This window comes from Jaculus jaculus, chromosome 1, assembly GCF_020740685.1.
Source record: "Jaculus jaculus isolate mJacJac1 chromosome 1, mJacJac1.mat.Y.cur, whole genome shotgun sequence".
Classification (NCBI taxonomy): Eukaryota; Metazoa; Chordata; class Mammalia; order Rodentia; family Dipodidae; genus Jaculus; species Jaculus jaculus.
This window is the reverse complement of record NC_059102.1, coordinates 104,887,716-104,913,684: the sequence shown is the minus strand read 5'-3', so window position 1 is coordinate 104,913,684 and position 25,969 is coordinate 104,887,716. Positions and strand designations below refer to the sequence as shown.

Below are 25,969 nucleotides of genomic sequence, written 5' to 3'. Positions count from 1 at the left end.
TTAAAAAAAAAAAAAAGAATGTAAGGGGCTGGAGAGATGGCTTAGTGGTTAAGGCACTTGCCTGCAAAGCCCAAGGACCCAGGTTTGATTCTCCAAGACCCATGTGAGCCAGAAGCACAAAGTAGGGCATGCATCTGGAGTTCATTTGCAGTGGCTAGAGGCCCTGGTGCACCCATTTTTCTCTCTCTCAGATAAGAAAGAGAATATTAAAAGAAAATAAGAAGAAAGTAAAAAGAAAAGAAGAAAGAGCATGAGGAGAAGGACCACTATGGAAAAGCAGGGGAAGAGGGGAGGAGAGAACCTTGCTCCCTTCCGTTGTTTATGTCATGCATCCTGCCACAGAGACTATAAAAATAACCGACAGAACCAAACCCCTGTGAAGAGCAAAATCAAAGGCTGTCTCAGAATGATGGCACGCACATTTAATCCCAGCACCCAGGACACGGCAATAGGAGGAACTCTGTGAGTTCAAGGCCAGCCTGGGACTACGTGGTGAATTCTGGGTCAGCCTGTCCTTGAGCAAAACCCTATCTCCAAAAAATAAAAAAACAAAAAAGAAAAAAAAAAAACAACAAAAAAACAGACTATTCATCTTCCTGACCTAACAATGATATGCTCATGCCAATCTTGTTCACCAATGTCCTCTGGTTATTTCTCCTGTTTGTCTTTTAATATTATTTTATTTTTTGTTTTTTCAAGGTAAGTTCTTGCTCTAGCCCAGGCTGAATTTGTCTCAGTATGGCCTTGAACTCACAGATTCTCTTGCTTCATCCTCCCAAGTGCAGGCATGAAAGGCATGCACCACCATGTTCGGCTTTTTCTTAATTTTAAGGTGGTATGGATGGATCAAACTCAGGACCTTGTGCAAATTAAGCAAGTTCTCTACCACCTCACTACATCCTCAGCCTTCTTCTCCCTTGCCTAGTTTCTTTTTAAGCAAATCCCAAGTGGTTTTCTACTCTATATTTCAATATTCCAGTATTTAGCTCTAAAGTGATGGGTATGCCAACAACAACAAAAAAAGAAATAAATTATTGCTATCAGATCTAAATCTGACCAGTCATTCCTTAATATTATCAGTAATCCAGCATTCCTAGCTTCAAAACTGTCTTACAGATCTTCTGTTTCAATCTGTTCAATTGAACCAGTATCTGAACAAAACCATATATAGTCATTAGCTTCTCTGACTCTGTATTTCTCTTTTTTCTATCTCTTCCTTTTTTATCTTTCCCCTTACCTCTGCTTCTCCCACCACTACTCTCTAATTTTGATTCTTGTAAGGAAATTATTTTCCTACTGCAGGAAACTGTGTTTCCCATCGTCTGAATTTTGTTCACTACAGTTTCATGGCAACTGTCTGTGTTTCCCATAAATTGGTAACTAGATCTAGAGAACTTAACACTTTTCTTTTAGTATAATTATGATCTCATGGCAACTAAAACCTTGTACCTGACTTGACGACTTCTCTGCCTTTGTGCATGTCAAGAAATGCTAGGCTCAGCACTCCTGCCTCTCTGCAGAGGTGGAAACCACCATTTTTCTCTACGGCCCTCCTGTTTTCTTCTGTGGAGGATGGTATTTAGACATCATAATCTGTATGCTAGGGGTGCTATTGAGCTTGCATGGCTCCTAACCCCTCTCAGTGGAGTTATATAATTATGTATAATATTATATAGTATTTATATTTATATAGTATATGTGGTTATAGTCATATCTATTTATAAAATATAAATATATGCTTATAGTTATGTTATACAATTACATCTGCATAATTGCAGGTAATTTATACATACTATCCACATATGAATTATATTATAGACATTGTATTTGATTTCTGTGTATAGCGTGTTTGATCTAAATATACATATATGGTCATGCACCATATAACACTGTTTTGCTCGCTGCAGATGCTACAGAGGTTCCATAAGATTATAATGAAGCTAAAAAATTCCTGCCTTGCAGTGGCATCACAGCACTTGTGCCTGTAGTGCGGTTTATTGGTCCTCATTTGTGGTGATGCTGCCGTCAATAAACCTACCACACTGCCAGCCCATAGCATCATGTACACACATCCTTACTTGAAAAGTGCCTGTGTTACTCATTTGCATATTTTCTAGGTTGCACTTTTAATTGTTGTTTGGGGGTAATACTCCTATTCCTTAAAATGTTTATCATAAATACAGTATGCCATGCCACAATGACAGAAGCCTCATCCATTTATGTCTCCCATGTCTCTTGATAGCATTGTTTTCTCTTGTGCTTGATTTAATCTCTCACTGTTTTATATAGCATGGTCCCTAAACATACAAAATCTATCACTAACATTTCCAATTAAAAGATCATGTTGAGGAGCTGGAGAGGTGGCTCAGCAGCTAAGGTGCTGCCTGCCTATAAAGTCTAATGACCTGAGTTTAATTCCCTAATATCCACTTAGAGCCAGATGCACAAAGTGGTACATGTGTCTAGAGTCCATTTGCAATGGCTGGAGGCCCTAGGGCACCCACCTGTTCTCTCTGTCTGTCTCTCTTTTCTGCTTTCAAATAAATAAAATATTTTTTTAAAATCATGTTGACTGACCTATGAACAAAACTGAAATGGATTAAAGACTGTGAGGCCAAAAAAAAAAAAAAAAAAAAGTGATGACAGTGGGCTGTAGAGATGGGTTAGCTGTTAAAGCACTTGCCTGCAAAGCCAAAGGACCCAGGTTCAAGTCCCCAGGACCCATGTAAGCCAGATGCACAAGGTGGTGCATGTGTCCGGAGTTCATTTGCAGTGGCTGGAGGCCTTGGCATGCCTGTATTCTTTCTCTCCCTGTTTCTCTCACTCAAATACATACATACACACACACACACACACATATATATTTTAGTATTTTTTTAATTTTTTATTTATTTATTTGACAGCAACAGACACAGAGAGAAAGACAGATAGAGGGAGAAGAGAGAATGGATGCGCCAGGGCTTCCAGCCACTGCAAACGAACTCCAGACGCGTGCGCCCCCTTGTGCATCTGGCTATCGTGGGACCTGGGGAACCGAGCCTCGAACCGGGGTCCTTAGGTTTCACAGGCAAGCGCTTAACCGCTAAGCCATCTCTCCAGCCCCATATATATATTTTTTAATGATAGTTATTGCTCTCCAAGCATGCAAGTTCTGTTCCCCTACAGCTACAATCTAGCAGAGCAACACAAAAAAGGTGGAAGTTATGCTTTGGAGCTGGAGAGATGGCTTAGCAGTTAAGGCACTTGCCTGCGAAGCCTAAGGAACCTGGTTCGATTCTCCAGGTCACACGTAACCCAGATGCACATGGTGGCACATCCATCTGGAGTTCGTTTGCAGTGGCTAGAGGCCCTGGTGCGCCAGTTCTCACTCTTTCTTTCCCTCTCCCTCTCTGTCTGTCCTTCTCTCTGTGTCTACTAAGTAAATAAAAATGAATAAATAAATCAGAAAAAAAAAGATTTAAAAAAAGATGTGCTTCGCTGAAGGCAACAAAACTAGAACATTCGAGAAGGTTCTTTGTCCAATACAGAGAAAGCTCCAACTCTGTGTGTAGAAGACATAGACCTCTCAGCACTGTGGTGATCATGGCCGAAGCAAGAATATTGTGATGAAGTGAAAAGCTGGACTGAACTGTGGTGTCGAACTTACTAGGAGTTCTGAGCCGTTTAAGTAATTCAAGACACATCATTCAGTATTGAGTGTGAGAGCGAGCTGTGAGTGTGAATGCTGATGGGAAAGCAGCTCAAGCTCTACGTGTGCTTCACGGAAAAAATTTACTTGCCAGAGCAAGTCTGGCAAGAGCAACAGCAAAGGAAATGAGAGCAATTTGGCAGATCAACCCTGGCAGAGCAGTAGTCTACAGACCATGTGGTAACGCCCTCCCACAACAAAGCGAGAGCAACTGCGGGTCTCTTTGCCGTGCACTTAGCGGCCATGCAGTTTGCAATGTGGCAACTCCGGGCCTGTCTACACGTAGCTGTCATACAGAGGGTTTAGAATGTGCCCTTCCACTTGGAATGTGCTCATAGCAATCCAGTAGCATAGGACAGATAATCAGAATATGGGTAACATCGTGTATGGAAGACAAAGAAACTAAGATTTTACACACACACACACACACACACACAATGTCCATCTACACTCAGGGTGCAGCCTGTGGATTGGAATCCACTGGGCCCATGCCAGCATGCATTAATAAACGCTGCTCCCTGGAAGTCTGGAGTCCTGCCTCTCGTCAGGAACACTGTAATGATCACACAGGCTAGGCATGTAGTGGGCTTTGCCATCTAGGTTTGTGTTAAGTATGTTGTGATGGTCACACAAGAATGAAATGACCTTATCAATACATGTCTCAAAATGTGTCCTTTGTAAAAAAAAAAAAAAAAGAGGCCAGGCGTGGTGGCACACGCCTTTAATCCCAGCACTTGGGAGGCAGAGGTAGGAGGACTACTGAGAGTTCGAGGCCACCCTGAGACTACATAGTTAATTCCAGGTCAGCCTGGACCAGAGTAAGACACTACCTCGAAAAACAAACAAACAAAATATATGTGTGTGTATGTATATATATATATATATATATATACATACACACACACACACATATATATATTTCGTGGCTCTCCTTTGAAGACACAAGCATGCCTTGGTGCCCATGAGATCATATTTATGATCAGTGAATAAAGACATCAGATCACCTTGATGCCCATGAGACCGTATTTATGATCAGTGAAAATGGAAGCATGAAGTTATAAGGAGTGATTTTTGTGAATGTTTACATAATTGTGTTGAGTTGACCTAGTGCACTTTTAATTGTTTTTGACAATTTCATATGTTTATAACCTATTTTGAGCATGTTTGCCTCCCATTTCTCTTGTCTCTCTCTCTCTCTCTCTCATAAGGACCCTTGTCTTCTTCCCAACAAGTTTCCCTTCTACTTTGATGTCATTTTTTGTTTTGTTTTTCTGATGACCAAGGGTTTAATTAGGGTTGTTTGCATAATTCTTTTTTTTTTTAATTTATTTATTTGAGAGTGACAGACACAGAGAGAAAGACAGATAGAGGGAGAGAGAGAGAATGGGCGCGCCAGGGCTTCCAGCCTCTGCAAACGAACTCCAGATGCGTGCGCCCCCTTGTGCATCTGGTTAACATGGGACCTTGGGAACCGAGCCTCGAACCGGGGTCCTTAGGCTTCACAGGCAAGCGCTTAACCTCTAAGCCATCTCTCCAGCCCCGCATAATTCTTTTGAGGTGGGGATTATTTACTGGAGTAAGGACAATTTATCAGTGGTCACGCTGATGCAATACTCTGGGGTTCAGGATGGGTCTCTCAGGCCTGTGAACCCGAACTTTTGGGTCCTTATTAGCAAAGAATTGATAGCACAGATTCCAAGAAGGGTTAAGTATGAATTATTAAGTTCATTTAGGGAGAAAACATGAGCTATGAGGTTTATGGTAGGGGGATTAACATCTGTGGAGGAAGGTAGCTGAGAAACTTAAGCCAGAGGAGGATTCGGATCCAGAGAAGAGACCAGATGAAATTCAACTGTAGGGCTGGGGAGGTGGCTCAGTGAGTAAGAATGAGTCCCTCAAGCACGAGGGCCTAAGAAGGCCTGAGACCACCTGAATTTGACCCCCAGAACCTAGATAAACAGCTGGGTGTGCCACACATATCTGTAACCCCAGTCCTGTAGGGCAGAACCCGAGAATCTCTGGGGTTTGAGCGACTCAGCATTCAGAGAGTCTCAAGGAAATGCGCAGATGAGTGAGAGAGGAATGAGTGATTGATAGAGGGTACCCAACAGCCTTTTTTACCTATACACACCTGGGAACCCACCCGTGCATATGACACACACAAAACACACACCGCATACTGCACATGCAAAAAAGAAAAAAAAATCAATGGTAATTTAATTTTATTTATTCATTAGCGAGAAAGAGAGGGGAGCAGATAGATAGACAGAGAGATTGGGCACACCAGGGTCTTTAGCCACTGCAAATAAACTCCAGATACATGTGCCACCTTGTGCATATGGCTTTATGTAGGTCCTGGAGAAACAAACCTGGATCTTTAGGCTTAGTAGGTAAACGCCTTAACCACTAAGCCATCTCTCCAGCCTTCAATGGTAATTTAAATTTAAGCTATTTTATAAACATAATGATTAGAATATATGGCCTGGTGTGGTACTATATCACTAATAAAAATGTGAAGTATGTCTTGCTTAAGAACTCGGTAAACATAAACGATTTTGTTTCATAAATCTCTTTAAAAATACAACTGTGAAGACGACCACACAGTGATCTTTCTAGTGCTGCTTTGGTTTTGTGTTCCCTCGGTGTCCAGGATCTGTGTACCCTTCAGAGTATGGTTTTCACTGTACCTTCTATACTGTACGGATTAAAATAATTGATCAAACATATCTCTTTACTTTTTCTTTCACAGTGTATTTCAAGTGAACCTTCCCTCCTATAATAGCAAATGTGCTGGTTTGAGTCAGGTGTCCCCCATAAACTTAGGTGTTCTGAGTGCTAAGTTCCCAGCTGATGGATATTTGGGAATTAACACCTCCTGGAGAGAGAGTATTGTTGGGGGCGGGCTTATGGGTGTTGCAGCCAGTTTCCCCTTGCTACTGTTCTTGTTCCTGTTGTCCACTTTATTTGGACCAGGGGGTGATATCCACCCTCTGCTCATGCCATGGTTTTCCCTTGTCATCGTGGAGCTTCCCCTCGAGCCTGTAAGCCAAAAGAAACCTCTTTCCCACCAGCTGCTCTTGGTTGGGTGATTTTCTGCCAATAATGCGAACCTGACTGCAACCGCAAGTTTTCCCTGTCCTTCAAAAGCTAGTCTTTCTGGGTGTGATGGCACACATCTTTAATCCTGGCACTCGGGAGGCAGAGGTAGGAGCCAGCCTGAGACTACATAGTGAATCCCAGGTCAGCCTGGTCTAGAGTGAGACCCTGCCTCAACCACCAGCCTCACATCCTGCCAAAAACATAGCTACACTTGCAATTATTATTCCATTTATCAATAGAACAATTCATTGCATGCTGATGTATTTATAGGCCATAAAACCATAAAAGAAATCAAGAATACATATAAGACTTCCTTTGCTAATAACAAACTATGCAAAGATGACAGTTTAAAGCAACTCCCTCCAATTATTATTTCATAATTTTATTAATGAAAAGTCTGGGTAAACTACGCTGGGTGCCAAGGGAAAAAAAAAATCCTCGTCCAACCTTACTCAGATTGTTGGTGGAATTCAGTTTCTTTTGTTGTTGTCTGTGGTTTTAGCTCCTTGTGGCAGGTCGATGGTGTTTGTTTGTGGGTCTCTCCACCTTTAAATTCAGGGCTGGAACTTGTTTGAAATCCTCCTCTTGCTTTCAATGTGACTTCTCATCCGGCTGGACTAGACCGACCTAGACAACCGCTAATCTTAAGATCAACTTTAATTCCATTAACAAAAGCTCTTCACTACAGTACCTTAGTAATGTTTGATCATGAGACGATAGAAGTCATGAGGGCAAGGTCGAGATTGTTAAGAGTCTGCCTAACAGACTCCAGATCTCAGCGGTCCTCTGCCCATGCTCTAACCGAGGCACAAATACAGAATACTCATGCACACACCCAGGCACAGACTTCAAACAATAGGACATCACTTTTATGATCAAGTGGGTTTTTCCAAGCCTGCAGTTGCTGTGCCTGTGAGATCCTGATGGCATGGCCAGGATCAATTCTGGCCCTTCTAATGCTCTTTAAGGCCCAAATTGTAGACGCTTAAGATCGATGTGATAGGGCCCAGATTCATGGGACCTTTGAGATAGTGTGCTTCTCTGTAGCCCTGAGGTCTTGAATTTGGTAGTAGCTAAGGATTCTGAGCTACAAGGATTTTTCCTATGCAATGTGTGAGTTTCATTCTCCCAAGCCTATTGTGAAATGGTGAGAATTCTCACTTGCTTGGTGGTCTACACCAAAAGGGCCAGGAAGACCCTTCTCTAATGCTTTCCAAGAGTTTAAGTGGGAAAAGAGAGGAGTGTTTTTGGAGTGACTATAGAATAATTGGATCTCAGGGACATAATCCCAGATGTATAGAAAGTTTTTTGATTTTGTCATATCAATTTTACAACTTCAAATCACTTCAGGGACTAGAATAATCCCAACAGCAGAGTCGGATTTAAATAGTTTTGCATATAATGGGAGTAGTCCTTTGTGACTTTTACCCAAACATAGAACAAAGACAAAACTTAACTTCCACTGGCTCTAGGCACTTATTCCTTTGGCTACTGTTGCAATCAGCTTCTGGTTGCTGGCAGAGAGTGTCTGACCAGAAGTAGCTGATAGGGGCTGGAGAGATGGCTTAGCGGTTAAGCGCTTGCCTGTGAAGCCTAAGGACCTTGGTTCAAGGCTAGATTCCCCAGGACCCACGTTAGCCAGATGCACAAGGGGGCTTATGCATCTGGAGTTCGTTTGCAGTGGCTGGAGGCTCTGGCACGCCCATTCTTTCTCTCTATCTGCCTCTTTCTCTCTCTGTCTGTTGCTCTCAAATAAATAAATAAAAATAAACAGAAAAAGAGTAGCTGGTGGGAAGACAGGGTTTGTTTTGGTTTACAGACTCGAGGGAACGTTCCATGATAATGGGGGAAATGTGGCAGAAGCAGAGGGTGGACATCAGCTACTAGCCAACATCAAGTGAACACCAGCAACAGGAGAGTGTGCCAAACGCTGGCAAGAGGAAGCTGGCTATGATACCCATAAGCCTGCCCCCAACAATACACGTCCACTAGGAGGCTCGCAAATTGCCACCAGCTGGGAACCATTCAGAGCACATGAGTTTATGGAAGACACCTAGTTCAAACCACCACAGCTGCTATTTTCCAATCACATTGACTACTTTTAACTTCTAGAATAGCCTCAGATAGAAGTGATTACTTTATCAACATATTTATTAAAAAAAAAAAGGCTGGAGAGATGGCTTAGCAGTTAAGCGCTTGCCTGTGAAGTGTAAGAACCTCGGTTCAAGGCTCGATTCCCCAGGACCCACATTAGCCAGATGCACAGGGGAGCACACACGTCTGGAGTTCAGTTGCAGTGGCTAGAGGCCCTGGTGTGCCCACTCTCTCTCTCTGTCTATCTGCCTCGTTCTCTCTCTGTCTGTTACTCTCAAATAAAGAAATAAAAATAAAACAGAATACAAGAGTATATCAAAAAGATCATTCACCCTGACCAAGTAGGCTTTATCCCAGAGATACAGGGATGGTTCAACATACGCAAATCTATAAATGTAATACATTACATAAACGGGTTGAAGGACAAAAATCATATGATCATCTCATTAGATGCAGAGAAAGCATTTGACAAAATCCAACATCCCTTCATGATAAAAGTCCTACAGAGACTGGGAATAGAAGGAACATATCTCAATATAATAAAGGCTATTTATGACAAGCCTACAGCCAACATATTACTAAATGAGGAAAAACTGGAAGCTTTTCCACTAAAATCAGGAACAAGACAAGGGTGTCCACTGTCCCCACTTCTATTTAATATAGTTTTGGAAGTCTTAGCCATAGCAATAAGGCAAGAGACACACATAAAAGGGATACAAATTGGAAAGGAAGAGATCAAGTTATCATTGTTTGCAGATGACATGATTCTATACATAAAGGACCCTAAAGACTCTACTAGCAAGCTGTTAGAGCTGATCAAAACCTACAGCAATGTAGCAGGATACAAAATAAATACACAGAAATCAGTAGCCTTCATATATGCTAACAACAAACACACAGAGGATGAAATCAGAGAATCACTCCCATTCACAATTGCATCAAAAAAAAAATAAAGTACCTTGGAATAAACCTAACCAAGGAAGTAAAAAATCTATACAATGAGAACTTTAAAACACTCAAGCGAGAAATTGCAGAAGACACTAGAAAGTGGAGAAACATCCCTTGTTCCTGGATTGGAAGAATCAATATTGTGAAAATGGCAATCTTACCTAAAGCAATCTACACACTTAATGCAATCCCTATCAAAATTCCAAAGACTTTCTTCATGGAAATAGAAAAAACAATCCAAAAATTCATTTGGAATCACAAAAAACCTCGAATATCTAAAATAATACTGAGCAACAAAAAAGAGGCTGGTGGTATCACCATACCTGATTTTAACCTATACTACAGAGCCATAGTAACAAAAACAGCATGGTACTGGCACAAAAACAGGCATGTAGATCAGTAGAACAGAATAGAGGACCCAGATGTAAGCCCAAGTAGCTATAGCCACCTGATATTCGATAAAAATGCCAAAAATACTTATTGGAGAAGAGACAGCCTCTTCAGCAAATGGTGTTTTGAAAACTGGATATATATCTGCAGAAGGATGAAAATAGATTCTTCTCTCTCGCCATGCACAAGAATTAAGTCCAAATGGATTAAAGACCTTAACATCAGACCGGAAACTCTGAAACTGCTAGAGGAAAAAGTAGGGGAAACCCTTCAACATATTGGTCTTGGCAAAGACTTTCTGAATACAACCCCAATTGTTCAGGCAATAAAACCACAGATTAACCACTGGGACCTAATGAAATTACAAAGATTTTGTACCGCAAAGGACACTGTGAAAAAAGCAAAGAGGCAACCTACAGAATGGGAAAAAATCTTCGCCAGCTATATATCTGATAAAGGATTAATATCTAGGATATACAAAGAACTCAAAAAGCTAAACAATAAGGAATCAAACAAGCCCATCAAAAAATGGGCTATGGAGCTAAATAGAGAGTTCTCAAAGGAAGAAATACGAATGGCATATAAGCATCTAAAAAAATGTTCTACGTTACTAGTCATCAGGGAAATGCAGATTAAAACTACATTGAGATTCCATCTCACTCCTGTCAGATTGGCCACCATCATGAAAACAAATGATCATAAATGTTGGCGGGGATGTGGAAAAAAAGGAACCCTTCTGCACTGCTGGTGGGAATGCAATCTGGTCCAGCTATTGTGGAAAACAGTGTGGAGGTTCCTAAAACAGCTAGAGATTGATCTACCATATGACCCAGCTATAGCACTCCTAGGCATATATCCAAAGGACTCATCTCATTTCCTTAGAAGTACGTGCTCAACCATGTTTATTGCTGCTCAATTTATAATAGCTGGGAAATGGAACCAGCCTAGATGTCCCTCAACAGATGAGTGGATAATGAAGATGTGGCACATTTATACAATGGAGTTCTACTCAGCGGTAAAGAAAAATGAAGTTATGAAATTTGCAGAAAAATGGATGGACCTGGAAAGTATTATACTAAGTGAGGTAACCCAGATCCAGAAAGCCAAGGGCCACATGTTCTCTCTCATATGTGGATCTTAGCTACAGATGACTGGGCTTCTTCGTGAGAATGAAAATACTTAGTAGCAGAGGCCAGTAAGTTAAAAAGGAGACATAAAGGGAAGAGAAAGGAAGGTAGGAGGATACTTAATAGGTTGATATTGTATATATGTAATTACAATGATTGTAATGGGGAGGTAATATGATGGAGAATGGAATTTCAAATGGGAAAGTGTGGGGGTGGGGAGGGAGGGAATTACCATGGGATATATTTTGTAAGCATGGAAAATGTTAATAAAAAATAAAAAAAAAGAAATAAAAATAAACAAAAAATACAATAAAGCCGGGCATGGTGACGCACACCTTTAATCCCAGCACTCGGGAGGCAGAGGTAGGAGGATCGTCATGAGTTTGAGGCCAGCCTGAGACTACAGAGTAAATTCCAGGTCAGCCTGGGCCAGAGTGAGACCCTACCTTAAAAAACAAAATAAATAAATAAATAAATAAAAATAAAATAAAGGTAAGACAGCTCTCTCTCTCTCTCTCTCTCTCTCTCTCTCTCTCTCTCTCTCTCTGTGTGTGTGTGTGTGTATGTGTGTGTGTGTGTGTGTGTGTGTGTTGGAGGAGCTAATCCAGAGCATTGGGCACACAAAGCAGGGCTCTAACACTGAGCTACCTCTTCAGTCCTTAAAAGAACACTTTTGAAAGACTATAGACAACTGGAAAGATGGCTCCCTATGCAAGCATGGGGCTTTATTTAGGAGTACTGGGAGACAGCCAAAGTTTAATCCCCAGGACTCACATAATCAGATGGATGTGGCCATGCGTGTCTGGAACCCCAGGGTCATAGGCAAGTAGAGGCCCAAGCATTGCCAGAGCTCACACAAAAAGGGCAAGCTCTGGGATGTGCACGAGACTCCACGTTCAGTACGAGTGGATGGAAGAGTGAAAGAGCAGGACACCAAATCCTGTACTCCAGCCACCACAGTGTAAGCACAGGCAAGCACACGGGCGTTGACTGGCATATGCCCTGTGATACACTATGCACCACATACCTCAAGCCGAGAGAGAGAGAGAGAGAGAGAGAGAGAGAGAGGGAGGGAGGGAGGGAGGGAGGGAGGGAGGGAGGGAGGGAGAGGGAGAGGGAGAGAGAGAGGGATTAAAACTCCAGTTTCCTACCTGGTTAACTAAGTGGCCTGGGACAATTTTGAAGAAAAAAAGGACATGTTAATGGTGCCACAGAAAGGCCAAAAAAAAAAAAAGAGAGAGAGAAAGAAATCATGAGATCATTTAGTCCTTGTATGGAATGACTCCAGTAATAATCTGCTGAAAAATAAGCATTTCCACAGAGGAAACGGGTTCTAGCAGCTCCTGGGTACTCGGTGTCTGTGAAAAGCAAATGCTAGTTCTCTCAGTAGGTTCCAGAAGGGTTTCTCATGTGAGTGAATGAATGAACTAATGCTCGGAATCCTGTGAATTGTGGTTGAGAACAAGAGGAAGAAGGCAGCCTATAAAAGTGGTTAGAATGGGTAGGAATCAAGGATAAAGAACATCAGGGTTTTCTACCAGACCTAGAAACCAAAGGTAAAAACTTTCAAATGAAATACAGCATTTCTTTTTTTACCAAAGCTTAATAAAACAAGTTGTCCACACTCACAACTTGAGATAAATGTAATAACTGTCTTGAATGTGATTAAGAAAATTCAAAATGAATCAAGTTGATACAGAAATTTGGGTTCCTTTTATATAATGCACCAGTAATTTGGGGTGTTCCAGGATCATTGTCCTATTAATTCAGAGAATGAAATCCACAGACCAGAGGATAAGGTTCAGAAAGATTTTATCATAAAATGCTTTAGGAGGATGAAGAAGGGCTTAAGTCTTGAACATAAGAAAAGGAACCAAGGTGGAGCTCTTGCCCAGAGACCCAGCTCTGGATTTTTATGGCGAATGGCTACATAAAGAAGACCAGGTCAGCAGGTTGCTATGGACAAAGAACAGATTTTTCAGCTTTTCCAGTAATCTTACTCAGGTAAGGATCAGAGGTTCTGTCCTCTAGGAAGGGAGCAGGCTTAATCTAGAGATCTTTCCTGGAGGGTATAACATCCAGGTTTCTGCAAGCTCAGTGACATTTCCTACTTTTAGTCAAGGAATAGAAAACAGTTCGGGCTGGAGTTAAGAGCTTGCCTGTGAAGCCTAAGGACCCCGGTTCAAGGCTCGGTTCCCCAGGTCCCACGTTAGCCAGATGCACAAGGGGGCGCACGCGTCTGGAGTTCGTTTGCAGAGGCTGGAAGCCCTGGCGCGCCCATTCTCTCTCTCTCCCTCTATCTGTCTTTCTCTCTGTGTCTGTCGCTCTCAAATAAATAAAGAAAAAATTTTAAAAAAAAAAACCAGTTCATGGACTGGAGAGATAGCTTAGTGGTTAAGGCACTTGTCTGTGAAGCCTAAGAACCCCAGTTTGATTTCCTAGTATCTATGTAAGCCAGATGCACAAGGTGGCAAATGCATCTGCAATTCATTTGCAGTGGCTAGAGGCTTTGGCGTGCCCATTCTCTCTCTCCCCCACTCCCTCCTCTCTCTCTGTCCATATATTTATACCTTTCTCACTATCTCTTTCTCTCTCAAATAAATAAAAAATAACCATTCACTTTTGGGGTTCTGTTAACCAATTTCTGTCTCCTATCAAAGTGACATGTTAAACCTCTTTAGGGGGTGTCTAGATACCACCAAGTAGGCAATGATCGAGCTCACCACTTTTTATTTAGAATAACAGAGAACATGTTCACACAGATCGTCAGATTGTCTCTCATTGTTTGGTAAGGAGCACTTTCTCACTGATTCCCTTCACACTTTAGGCATCAGAGAGTCTTGCAGCTGTCCTTCTGAGTTCCTGCAAATGACACAGAGGCCACCATATTCAAGTCCAGTGAGACCTCCTCTGCAATAGGGTTCATTCTCCTGGATCTCTCAGCCCACCAAAGCTGGGGAAAACGCTCTTCGTGCTCATCCTGTCCGTGTACCTGGTGACTCTGCTTAGCAACGGGGTCCTCATGCTCATGACCATCCTTGACCCCCGCCGGCACACGCCCATGTACTTCTTCCTGGGGAACCTTTCCTTCCTGGACACCTGCTACACCACCTCCTCGATGCCCCTCATTCTTCTGGCCAACTGTTTCCTGGCTTCTTTCTCACATATTTGAACCTACTTAAATGGGTCATTACCTTTGTGCATGTGTATACATTCCACACCACTCAGGTGGGAGACATGGCTCAGCAGTTAAGGAATATTCCTCAATACTTCACATCTCTGGCTCTTATATTCTTTCCACCCTCACTTGTGCAGTGTTCCCTTGAGCCTTGGAGGGGATGATATAGATGTCTTATTTAATGCTAAGCACTCAACAGTCACTTATTAGTCAGCACTTTAATGTGTCCTCCCTAGTAGTCCACAGCAACTTCAAAATGAAGCTTCTCTGACCAAAGCTGAGAGTATTGCTTTCTTTCTTTTGGCAGGGTCTCACTATGTAGCTGAGACTGACCTTAAACTTGGGATCCCCCTGCCTCATTTAGGGTCTTTACTTTATTTATTTATTTATTTATTTATTTATTTATTTATTTATTTGATAGAGAGAGAGAGAGAATGGGTGCACCAGGGCCTCCAGCCACTGCAAACTAACTACAGACGCATGAGCCCCCTTGTGCATCTGGCTAATGTGGGTCCTGGGGAATCGAACCTGGGTCCTTTGGCCTTGCAGGCAAATGCCTTAGCTGGAAAGCCATCCCTCCAGCCCTACTTTTATATTAAATTGTACTTTGATATACTATATGGAATAGTACCTGGTAGCATTTATCTTTCTCCTATATATTCTTGGTGATATATGTTTTTAATTAATGTTTTCTGGATTGTTCTCTCCTGACATTTCCACAATTAACTTTGATGTTTTGCCCTTAGTCAGGATCCCCACCAGGAAGTCATTCTTGTCCTAGATGGCGAATGAGAGAAGTGTAGCCAAACTTATGCAAGGGATAAAAGACTCAAGTCTTTTTCTTTCTTCTTTTTGAGGATTTTATTCATCCTAAGTTTGTCTCTAGATAGCAATGACTGCCCATGATGGCCAGGATAACACAGGATCCAAGATGGTCAGAAAAGTACTGACATTTACCCAAAAGAGAACAAAACTAAAAATCAAACCAAATAAATGATCGTTTCTTTTTTTTTATTTCTGAAAACAAGTTTTTATTTAAATAAAGGTTTAAATACATTACATAACAATAAAACTGGAAGGGAAAAGAAAACCAAAAACCAGTTTGTTACTTCACATGGCATTGGACAGCTGTTGCTAGTTAGGTTGCAAGCGCTAAGCTGGCTGCATGACTGAAAGCGTCAGTATGGTGGTGTTTGTTCCCTTGTCAAAAGTTTAACTGGGGGCTGGAGAGATGGCTTAGCGGTTAAGCACTTGCCTGTGAAGCCTAAGGACCCCGGTTCGAGGCTCGGTTCCCCAGGTCCCACGTTAGCCAGATGCACAAGGGGGCGCACGCGTCTGGAGTTCGTTTGCAGAGGCTGGAAGCCCTGGCGCGCCCATTCTCTCTCTCTCCCTCTATCTGTCTTTCTCTCTGTGTCTGTCGCTCTCAAATAAATAAATAAAATTAAAAAAAAAAAGTTTAACTGGTGTTAGACTGGCCTCACATTCTGTTTGGATGGACATCCCTTATCCAGGATATATCTGCTTAAAAAGACAACCTTGGTGACAAGCCAGAGGTCTTAACCACCTCATCGGAGGAAAAGTGGCCTTTTCTCAATTCTGCTAGCTTGTCAGGTTAGACACCAAGTGTTTTATTTTGTTGTTGTTGTTGTTGTTGTTAACTGCTCCCCCTAGTGGCACCGCTGCTGTTGCTGCCTTACCCCATCTTCCAACTCACTGGGCTGTTCAAAAGTTGACCTTCCCCTAGTGCAGGGACTCTAGAGTAGAGGGAGAGCTGAGGAGTTTCCGGCCAAACATAGCCTTCTGTGATCTGGGGCTCTGGGCTTGGCTGAAACATCATTATTGCTTTGTTTCAGGCTGGACACTGCCAGGTGCCTGCTGCCTGACCTCCGTTTAAATGAGGGACTTCAAGACTAGACAGCATGGCTCTTTTCAGTTTATTGCATGAAGTTACACTAGTCCAAGTTAAAAGCGGACCCCAAATGGTTACATTATACAAGCTGTGACGTTTTTAAACTTGTGACAAGGGGCATTCTACTCATTGCAAGGAAATCCTCACTTATACTTCAGAGAGCCACAAGCACTTAAAACCCATGACCCGTCAGCTGATCGTCCTTAGCCAGTCCAGTCTCTATTAAGAACTGGCATATGTTCTTGCGCTGGTCACCCTGTAGCTGAATCACTTCTCCATATTCTGGATGTTCAATTACGGTACCATTGCAGGCAAATTTCTTCCTGAACGCTTTCACTCGTTTCTTTTTATTGTAAAATCATCAGCGATCCCTTGGACAGTAGTCAAGTCAGGGTCTTCCTGCCGTTCCTCTGTTGAATTCTTATATGGATATAATCCTCAGTGCCGGCAAGAAGCAGGTCATCACCCTTACTTGCATCAACAAAGGGGTCGAAAGAGTGGAGGTTCTGGATAGCGGACATACGATACAATTCCTTTTCCTCGGTGGAAATGGTCTGCGGAAGGCTGCTGCGGGAGAAGGCGGGCAGCGGGGATGGAGCATCGGGAAGCGAGGGGGCTCGAGGGGGAGGCAGCTGGGTCCTCGGCGGCGGCTCACTGACTGGGGCCTCTTTTTTTAAAAAAAAAAAAAAAGTTAATGTACACAGATGGGGAAAATGTGGAGCTTTTTTGTGTTGTCCTTAGTAATATTTTCAATGGATATTAAGAATAGCTTATAAAAGGAGTCTAGGAGCTGGATGTGGTCACAAATGCCTGAAATCCTGGCTCCAAGGAGGCAGAGGCAGAAGGATCACAGCAAGTTCACACATCATAGCTGGCATGGGCTACATAATGAGTTCCAGGTCATTAAGACATAGTGCATAGTAAAGCCCTGTCTCAAAACAAAAGAAGAAGAGGAGGAGGAAGGCAAAGGAAGGATGGGAAGAAGAAAAGAAAGGTAAGTCTAGAAGAATAAATGAATGGAAGATAGGAACTTTTTTTTTTAATTTAATTTATTAGTTTTCTTTTCAGCAAATACAGGCAGTTTGGTACCATTGTTTAGGCTCATCCATGATCTACCCCCTCCCATTGGACCCTCCTTGTTGATGTAAATGGGTTGTGCATTGTGGGGGATAGGAACATTTTTATTTTTATTTATTTATTTGCAAGCAGAGAGAGAGAGAGTGTGTGGGTGTGGTATACCAGGGCCTTAACCTGCTACAAGCTTAACATGCACCTCTGCGTCTGGCTTTACATGGGTCCTGGGGAATCAAACCTGGGTTGTTAGGTTTTTCAGGCAATTGTCTTAACCGCTAAGCCATCTCTCCAGCTTAATAATGTCTTTTTATTTCCAGTGAAATGGCCCTGAGTCTGAAGAGATGGCTTAGCGGTAAAGGCACTTGCCTGCAAAGCCCAAGGACTGATGCTCGACTCTCCAGGTCTCACACAAGCAAAACACACAAGGTTATGCAAGTGCACAAAGTCACACATGCACACAGATGGCCCATGCATCTGAAGTCTGGTTACAGTGGCTGGAGGCCCTGGCATGGCAACTCTCTCTCTCTCTCTTACACGTGCACATGCGTGTTCTCACTCTCTCACATTAAAAAAAGGCCAGTCTGTTGGGCTTGCCTCAAAGAAATAAAAAAGAGAGAGAGAGTGAGATTATCAAATGAAAGTCTATAGAATTCAGTAGAAAACAGAGAAGACAACACAAGAGTAAATGATTTAATTCAAAAATCAGTTTAGGGCCAGGCATGGTGGCTCATGTCTTTAATCTCAGCACTTGGGAGGCAGAGGTAGGAGGGTCACAATGAGTTCAAGGCCACCCTGAGATTACATAGTTTACATATTTGCAGGTCACCCTGGGCTAGAGTGAGACCCTACCTTGAAAAAAAAAATTCATTTTAGGGCTGGAGAAATGGCTTAGCAGTTAAGGTACTTGCCTGCAAAGCCAAAAGACCCAGGTTTGATTCTCAAGGACTCACATAAGCCAGATGCACAAGGCGACGTGTGTGTCTGGAGTTTGTTTGCATTGAGTGGAGGCCCTCACATGCCCATCCCCCCCCTCAAATAAATAAATAAAAATAATTTTTTAAAGAATCCATTTAAATTGTTTTTCTAGATTCCAGAGGAAAAATACAAAATATATTAGAATTAGTTGAGAAAATACAAGACACATGAAAAATAGACCATGGCTATATTCTGATGGTATATTGGTGGGAACCAATATTTAATTAAAAAAAAAAAAAACAGGGTTGGAACTTAGCTCAACAGTAGAGTATTTGCTTAGCAGTGTGGCTTATCTTTGAAACTCAAGGTAGCCTTGAAGTCATGGTCCTCCTGCTTCAGTCTCCAATATGCTAAGATTACAGGCATGTATCGCATGCTTGACTTTATTTATGGCTTTTTTTGTTGAGGTTGGGTCTCTCTCTAACCCAGGCTGACCTGGAACTCACTCTGTAGCCCAAGCTGACCAAGAATTTGTGGCAATTACCTCAATCTCTGAGTGCTGGAATTAAAGGCTTGCGCCACCACACTCAGCTATTTATAACTTAAAAAAAAAAGATAACCGGGCGTGGTGGTGCACGCCTTTAATCCCAGCACTCAGGAGGCAGAGGTAGGAGGATTTTTGTGAGTTCAAGGCCACCCTGAGACTACATAGTGAAATCTAGATCAGCCTGGGCTAGAGCAAGACCCTACCTCAAAAAAAAAAAAAAAAAAAAAAAAGGATAGCGGGGGGGGGGGGGTATTCAAAAGAAGATAGTGGGCGTGAATAAAGGAACTCATTTGACATGAAAGAATGAAAGGACACTTGGTGGCAAAGCCCCTAGCAGCACCTGGGGCGCTGGTCTGAATGTCCTTCTACAGTCACCCTGACACCTCATGACACCAGAGCAGGGAAACAAAATAAGGAATAAAAATATTGAAAAAGAAAGAAAAAAAAAGAAACCATTCACAGGTGATAAAAATAAAATTCACTGTAAAACGACTGAAAGTAGTACAGGAAGGTGACTGCGTCACTCGAGCAGTCACAAATACTCCAAAATGTCTAGAGAACAACTTATCAAGAAGTAGATGGGGCCTATATAAAAAGTCATATATTTGTAATGATCAAACATGACCCAGAAGAATAAAACATATTTTCGCCAGGCGTGGTGGCGCACGCCTTTAATCCCAGCACTCGGGAGGCAGAGGTAGGAGGATCGCCATGAGTTCGAGGCCACCCTGAGACTATGTAGTGAATTCCAGGTGAGCCTGAACCAGAGTGAGACCCTACCCTGAAAAAACCAAAAAACAAAAAAAACATATTTTCATGTCAGAAGGAGGAAAAGCCCAGACCCCAGACCATAAGCCTTAGAGCAGTCAGGTGAGCTGACTAAAGACGTAATCCTCTTAAATGTAAGCCTCCAGCTAGACTTGCTTCCTTGTGGACATGAGTTACTACTTTTGTATATGTTCCTCCATGTGCAACCAAAGTTCAGGGAAGCTTAAACTTCTTGGTTCGAAGAATTGGATCTACTTCAACATTTCATCTCTGAAGAACAAAGAAAGCAAAGATTCAGTGAAAACTGCATACACTTTCATTGGCGAGAAATCATTCAAAGCGTTGTTCAGCTGTTAATCCTAATTAACACCCAGGAAAAGCCTGCCTTGGGTCGAGGATTTGTTTTTCTAAATTAAGGCCCCAGGGTTGGAGTTAGCAGTTAAGCCTTTGCTTGTGAAGCCTAAGGACCCCGGTTCGAGACTCCATTCCCCAGGACCCACATAAGCCAGATGCACAAGCTGGCACATGCATCTGGAGTTTGTTTGCAGTGATTGGAGGCCCTGATGCAACCATTCTCTCCCTCTCTCTCTCTGCCTCTCTGTCTGTCACTCTCAAATAAATAAATAAAAATTTAAAAAGAAACCCGAGTTTTATGTTTTTTTTTTTTCTTTTTCGAGGTAGGGTCTCACTGTAGCCCAGGCTGACCTGGAATTCACTGTGGAGTCTCAGGGTGGCCTCAAACTCAAGGCAATCCTCCTACCTCTGCCTCCCGAGTGCTGGGATTAAAGGCGTGCGCCACTGCGCCCGGCAGAAATCCGTGTTTTAAATTAAGACCTCATCTTTGCCATCATCTTGGTCAGAAGGCTCAAAGACTACTTCCCCTCTCTAGGCCTCGGTTGCCTTTATGGAACTAAGAGTACAGCAACATCAGAGGAAAACTATCACAAAGCTGAGACCATTGCTCAGCGTGGGATTCAACTCTCTCTCTCTCTCTGTCTCATGAACTTGCTATGTAGCCCAATCCGGTCTCATATTCCCAACCATCTTCGTGTTGCAGCCCCAACAATACTGGGATCCCCGGCATGTGCTGCTCCAGAGGCTGAGCCCTGGTGGCCTCCAACTCATGATCCTCTTGCCTCATCTTCTTCAGTTATTTGCCTAGCAGCATATCCCACTACAGAGTGACTTCTTTCTGTGAAGTAAGGGACTCACTCACCACTTTACATCATTGTTCTCTGTGGGTCTCTGGGTCTTCAGACCTGCGGCAATTTCTTAAGGTATCCAGGAGAGCAAGTGCCACGAGAAAAAGAACCATTTTCAGGATACAGTCTCTGTGGACAGCTCGCTTTAATCAATGGGGAAATGGGTTTATAAGCAGTTGAGGGTGGGAGAGGGTCCTGAGGGGATTAGATGTACACGGTTGCTTACTGATGCCTAATCAGTATATGGGGACATCCATTCCAGCACGTAAGCAATGGCAGGGGGAAGGTATGGGGTACAGGGGGAGGGGCTGTGCAACGGTTGCTGGCTGATACCATATAAGGTGTTTCCTAGGCAACTGGCCAAAGGTCACAGGGCAAAGCCTAAGTTCAGGTGAGTCAGGCTTGGAGAAGAAGTGGCCTCCTGTAGCCTGAGGTCCTTAGCCGTGCCTGGAAGCTCAGGCCTGTCTACTGAAGGCTCCAGCCCGTGCTTGGCAGTGCCCAGCAATTCTCTTACTCACGCAGATTCTGTTGTACAGAGGGACTTGACTACACACAGGTTGCCTAGGACTCAGCCCAAGAAAGCCCCATGTTCACTTTGTACATCACTGATGACAAAGTAGAGGTCACATGAAAAAGTCTATCAAACTTTCTCCGAGACGCTTTCAGTGGCCTGGGACCCTGAGTGTTCGAAGCTGGAGAAAATGTTCTTTGTGTTCATATTGCAAAGGTACCTGGTGGTCTGGATGAGCAGCGGAGACCTCATCTGGTGAAGGTCCTTGATTCCCAGTTACTCACACCCATGTACTTCTTTGTGGGAAATCCTCCTTCCTGGATACCTACTGCATGACTCCATCCACTGCTCATGGGTGGCTTCCTGACACCCGCCCCCCAGGAAACCATCTTTTTCTCAGTTGGGGCTGTGAACATGGCTTCTTTCCTTTTATGTGGCAGGAACCGTGGCCTCCTGAGTATGATGGTGTTTACTCACTACCTGGCTATATGCTACCCCTAGTTACTGCTACACAAGCCATATGCGCATGTCTCTTGGCTCCTAAGCTACAGGGGCTATTACCTCTGTCATCAGTCACTGCTCCTGTGAGATCCTGGCAGTCCTGAAATTGATCTGTGCTGAAATCCACCACGGTGACCAGCCACACAGTGGCTACTGTGTTATCATGAGTCCTAGTTCTGCTCATCTCTTGTCTTGTCTCTTCATCTTTGTCACCATTCAAGCTTCCCTTTAGCAGAGGAAGAGGAGAAGGCCTTCTCCATCTGCTCTGCCCTCCTCACAGCAGTGGTCATCTTCTATGGGACCATCCTCTTCATGTATGGGAAGCCCAAGTCCAGGGACCCACTGGGGGCAGACAAGCAGGACCTTAAAGACAAGCTCATCTCACTCTTCCATGGGGTGGTATGTTGAGCCCCATCATCTACAGCCTGAGGAGCAAGACTTTGGTGAGGAACATAGCGTTTTGGAAATGTTTTACCCAGGATGATGAAAAGGTCCTTTGTGATTGCTACCCACAGAACAGAAAGGACCACGCCAGCTGCCATTCAACAAGCAAGTCAAGCTAACCGGAATGGTCTCTCACCCTTAGGTCTGTTTGAAGAGAATGCATAACTTTTCAAAGGTGATCTCCTGAGTTTAGATCATGTGTTCAATAGCTGCATTAGGTATCAGACTTAATAAATACCCTAATGTAATGTGCTTAAGACATTCTGAATATATGCTAAAGCCACATAAGACAACAGCCATTGGCCAGGCCAGACATGGTGGCACACACCTTTAATCCTAAAAGTTGGGAGACAGAGGTAGGAGAATCACAATGATTTCAAGGCCAGCCTGAGACTATAGAGTGAATTCCAGATCAAACTGAGCTACAGTAAAACCCTACCTTGAAATAACAAAAACAAACAAACCAGAAGAAAAGAACCATTACAGCAAGCTGAACGGCCCTTTGTTGCATCTGAGCTGATGAATTAGTAGAGAGAAGTGAGATGGTTCTTACAGCCACATGGACATCTCTATTGGATTCCCCAGAGAGTGGGAGGAATAAAGACAAAATGGAAATTTTCACTGGGATTCTCACCATATTCAGTGTTCCTGGAGGGCTAAAAAGAAACAAAGACAAGACCAAAATAATCTATTTTTACAGCTTTCTATCTTTTTTTCAGCTATGACAAAATTGAAGCTATTCTTTTGTGATGCACAACAGATTATGAAACATTGCTAATAAATTAAATTCAGACTGGGTGTGGTGGCCCACGCCTGTAATCCATGCACTCTGGAAGCTGCGGCCAGTCTGGACTCACAATGGGATCTTGTCTTTAAATAACAAAAATTCAAGGAGCTTGGATTTCACATAGCTAGTATTCTGGTAAATGTGTATGCACTTAAAAGACAGATTGGGGGCTGGAGAGATGCCTTAGTGGTTAAAGAACTTGCCTGCAAAGCCAAAGGACCCAGGATTGATTCCCTGGGACCCATGTAACCAGATGCACAGGTGGTACATACATCTACAGTTTGCAGTGGCTGGAGATCCTGCGTGCCCATTCTCTCCCTCTCCCTCCCCACACTTTCTCCCTTTCTCTGCCTTCTCTCTCAAATAAATAACTTAAAAAATGTTTTTAAAAAGACATAGGAAGGAAGGAAGAGGAGGGAGAGAGAAAGGAAGGAAGGAAGGGAGGAAGGAAGAAAGAAAAGAAGGAAGGAAGAGAGGAAGGAAGAAAGGAAGGAAGGAAGGAAGGAAAGAAAGAAGGAAGAAAGAGTAAGGAGGGAAATGGACAGAGGGAGGCAGGAAGAGATAAGCAGTAATAGTGGCTAAGTATGTTTGAATAATTTGGAGTCACAGATTACTTACCCCCCAAATTCTTAACATTTTTCTTAAAGATTGTATTTTATTTTATTTATTTGCAAGCAGAGAGAGAGAGAGAGAGCAGAGACAGACAGACAGACAGACAATGGGCACACCAGGGCCTCCAGCCACTACAAGCAAACTCCAGGTGCCCTTGTGCATCTGGCTTACATGGGTCCTGGGGAATCAAACCTGGGTCCTTTGGCTTCCCAGGCAAATTATTTAACTGCTAAGCCCTCTCTCCAGCCCAGTTCTTAACACCTTTTGATAGGAGGTCGCTCAAGGTGGTGCATGCCTTTGATCCTAGCATTTGGAAGGCTGATCGTAAAAGAATCACCATTAGCTCCAGACCAGCCTAGACCTACAGAGTGAGTTCCAGGTCAGCCTGGGCTACAGTGAGACCCTCCCTCAGAAGAAGAAGAAAAAAGAAGTCCCACTGTGAACAGCCAAGAGGGAGCAAAGTTTATAGCATATCCTGAGCCTCCATGGGTCATAATATTGGAAAATACTGGAAGAACGTTTTCTTACCCATAACCATGGGTAGATTTCTTAATCTTCCAGACATACACACCCCAGTTGATTGAGCATGATTTAAATATGACACTATAAATAAGTGATTTGTAAATGGTAAGCACAATTAAGACACAAGCTGTGGTTTTACATGAATGCTGTGTGTTGTTACGCAGATGGCTATGGGTGCATAGAAGCATTTTTATGGCACATTACATCAAATTCTCAGACTATCGAAAGACATGAAAAAAAGAATAGAAGGTGAGGTTTTGAGAATATATCTGGGATCCTTTTTAGCACTTGTTTGTGGCATGTGTGTGCGTGCGCATGTGGGCACATGCACATGTGTGCTGAACAGAGGTTGGCATCAGGTGCCCTCCTCCATCTCTTTTGCACTTGACCTCAGAGCCCACCTCCTGGGTATAGTCCAACTAGCAAGCTTGCCTCAGTGGTCCTCTGTCTTCAACTCCTGGGGGCTTGGCTAATAGGCAGAGTGGCATGCCCACTTAGCCTTGGCGTGGGTGCCGGGATCCTGACCTCTGGTCCTCACACTGCATGGCAAGTGTGTTGCCCACTGAACCATCTCCCAAGCTCCAAACGTTTTGATTCGAATGATATTTAAGTCTCTCTCTCTCTCTCTCTCTCTCTCTCTATATATATATATATATATATATATGTATATGTATATGTATATATGTATATGTATATGTATATGTATGTATGTATGTATGTATGTATGTATGTATGTATGTATTAAGAATGAATCACTTACAATGCACATGTGCTTTGGGTTTTGTTTGCTTGTCTAGTTGGTTGGCTGGTTGGTTGGAATTGAGGACAAGATCTCACGTAGACCAGGCTGGTCTCAAAGTCACTGTGTAGCTAAGGGCAACCTGATCCTCCTGATCCTCCTTTCTGTACCTTACAAGATCTGGAAGAGCTGGAATTGCAGGCTTGTGCTTTACTATGCATATTTTTGTTGTTGTTTTTATTTGTTTGTTTTTTTGAGGTAGGATCTCACTCTAGCCCAGGCTAACCTGGAATTTACTATGGAGTCTCACGGTGATCCTCCTACCTCTGCCTCCTGAGTGCTAGGACTAAAGGCGTGTGCCACCACACCCAGCTACTATGCATGTTTTAAAAATACAATTTCACTTTCTTATCTTAGTCTGTTAAATTCCTGATTCGTACTAGTGTGGAGGGGTGGTCAAATCTTGCTTCTGAAAATATACAAGAGTGACATCTAGTGGCCATTTAAGCCAACTCCAAACATTTACAGAGCACACAGTGGGATTAGACACGGTTGAGGTCTCCTGTGTAACCCCGTGTGAATGAAGTATGAACTTCTGTTCCAATATTCCTGACCTTCGCAGCCAGCATCTGCTAGGACACTTCAGGTGACGGGCTTCCAGATTCAGCACTTCAGGAGTGCAGCTGTTTCATTGATCCCCACCAGCAAATCTTCCTGTACTAACCTGTGTACTCAATACCGTCTGTCTTGCATCCAGTTTGTCCCCATCCAGTTTGTGCCTATACATGACATGCGCCTCATCTCTGTTCTTGGATACATGAAGACAGTTCATCTCATGCCTCAAGTCTCTCCCCGTGGAGCCTTCACAGCTCCAGTACCACACTTGTTCTAAACTCACCCAACTTACCTGACCA

General features: G+C 43.1%; 2 pseudogenes; one reads left to right on the top strand and one right to left on the bottom strand.

Moving 5' to 3' along the window:
• Positions 1-1,747: 1,747 nt before the first annotated feature.
• LOC123463573 lies at positions 1,748-22,514 on the top strand (annotated as a pseudogene).
• Positions 16,445-16,954, bottom strand: LOC101612071 (annotated as a pseudogene).
• Positions 22,515-25,969: the final 3,455 nt, after the last annotated feature.